Here is a 2,473-nt window from a genome sequence, read left to right as displayed (position 1 = left end):
TCTCAGCGGAGAACCAGCGTGGCTTCCACCGAGCTGCTTTAGCCAGAGCATGCCTTGACGGCTCCTGCCAGCTATCCCATGGATGCTATCACGGATGCTGAAAATTGCCACCTTATGGCGCAATGGAGCAATTTGAAGGTCAAGGCGGCTGTTGGCTCAGTTTATCCTACTAAACCCGACTCAACTTTTCACTGCCGGCCGATTCCCGAAGGATATGCTAAGGTGATGGTCGATGAAATAACGGAGGGATTTGAGGACCTCCGGCTTGGCCACCCTACCGGTGAAGGGGAGTATCGGCTGGGTTCTGCTCTAAAGACTCCATGCCTATGGCGGAAGGATCTCATCAACCTTACGAACTCGACGCCTCCGCCTCCTCCTCCTCCTCCGGCGAGTCAGGGAACTCCGCCTCCTCCTCCGGCGAGTGACGATCAGGGCACTCGGCCGGCAACTTCTCCGGCGCGTGGCGGCACTCCGCCTCCTTCTCCGCCTGCGCCGGCGCGCCCGAGCAGCCAGCCTCCTCCTTCTCCGCCTTGTGAGCAAAGGCGGAAGAGACCCACCGCCGCTCCGGCTGCTCCGGCGCGTCGTAGTCCTTCTCCTCCGCCTCGTAAGCAAGGAAAGAAGACATCCGCTCCGTCTGCTCTGCCGGCATCTAGCAGTACAGCCAAAGGCGGGAGGAGATACAGATTCGGTCCTTCTCTGAAGACTCCAGAGAAGTTACCGTACGAGAGGAGCGAGGAGGAAAACGCGAAGATCGCGCAGACCGAAGTGGATGACTGGTTTCAAGGGTTGCAAGCAAAGAGACATCCACCTCCGGAGGAGAAGGTAGATCCGGTGAAAGCGAAGCGCACTCTGGCTGCCCTGACAAAACCACCCAAGTCTCCGCCGAAAGGTAACTATGAGCGCATTATTGGAAAGGCATTTGCTGAAGCGGAGAGGTCGGGAAGTACTAAAAGTGATCAAAGGATGAAAGAACGACGAGCTGGGAAACAAATTGCCCAGCTCGGCAAACAAGCGAAGCAATCGTGCCCCCCGCTCAAGGTGCCTGCTAGCGACATCGTCGATCCGAGGATGGTGCCCGGTTATGGCAATCCTGCAGATTACCTGCCCGACGATGTACATTATGATTTCTTGGAGGTGCAGATACAAAGATACGAGTACGGGAAGCCTCTCGTCAAAGATGAAAGTTCTCTATCAACGATGATGCGAAGATTGCATGATTGGTACATGAAAACCTGCAAAGAGTCTGATGGGAGGAGTACTTTGTATGTGAGAGTTAAAAAGGAGCATGACCTCCATGGAATTGAACTGTTGCCTATTCCATTTGAGGATTTCTATCAGTTTTTCAATCAATTGGCCATCGATAAATCAACGGTCACTTGCTACTGTCTGTAAGTAGTACTACTTCTGTCATTAAGTCTCTCTATATAACTTAGCCCTTTCATTGCATGTATTTATAATTATCCTCACTATATTATGCAGATTGAAGATCGCCAAATTGAAGAAAAGACAAGTGGGAGATATTGGGTTCATTAACACGTATCTCATAGATGCAACTGAGGTTGAATATCGTGCCAAAGAAACCGAGGCCAACTTGCTACGATCGTTGGAAATAAATGAACACAAAGATATAATACTCTTTCCTTACAACTTCAAGTAAGTGTTACTGTCTTGTGGCATATTCGGTTTCCTTATTAGTCCAGGTTATAGTAATGTAATATTGATGAGTTATGCATGTGTGCGCAGGTACCACTATATTCTCCTAGAGATTAAGCTTGAGAAGGGAGTAGTAACTGTCTTAGACTCGAAGCGAAAAGACCCCAAGGAGTAAGCGGACATGACTGAACTGCTCGAGAAGTAAGTTAAATCGATCATTATCCACCATATCAGCAACTTTGTTCATTTCTGATATCAAGTAATTGTTTTCTTTGTATGGCAGGGCTTGGAGAAAATTCACCAAAAAAGCTCCGGGACTACCGAAGAACCTGCAATTTAGGCACCCGAAAGTAAGTACTATATAGTAGCATATTCCACGCATCTCCTAGTGATTCAAGCGCTAGTTTCATCAATACCATTTAGCATGCTTGCTAATTATCAGTTTGATTGACCTCTATTTCTTGTAAAGTGGTTGTGGCAGGAACAAGGGAATGATTTCTGTGGATACTACATTTGCGAGTCCATCCGCCACACGACCTGTGAGCGGGGCTACTCCGACAAACAATATGAAGTGCGTAAATAACAATATTCACAATTTTATTTTATTACCATCATTTGTGTTGACTTTCATTCATTCATATATATGTATGTATTGACCCCTTCTTAAAATTAGATGTTTCAGATGCGGGATGAACTCCTAGCACCAGATCGCATGCGAGCAATTCAAGAGGAATTGGCGGCATTCTTTCTTGACCACGTGATCGCTGAAGACGGAGAATACTATGTGGACCACGCGTCCGTATGTTAGGAGATTATATAT

This window comes from Triticum aestivum, chromosome 1B, assembly GCF_018294505.1.
Source record: "Triticum aestivum cultivar Chinese Spring chromosome 1B, IWGSC CS RefSeq v2.1, whole genome shotgun sequence".
Classification (NCBI taxonomy): domain Eukaryota; kingdom Viridiplantae; phylum Streptophyta; class Magnoliopsida; order Poales; family Poaceae; genus Triticum; species Triticum aestivum.
This window is presented reverse-complemented; position numbering follows the sequence as displayed.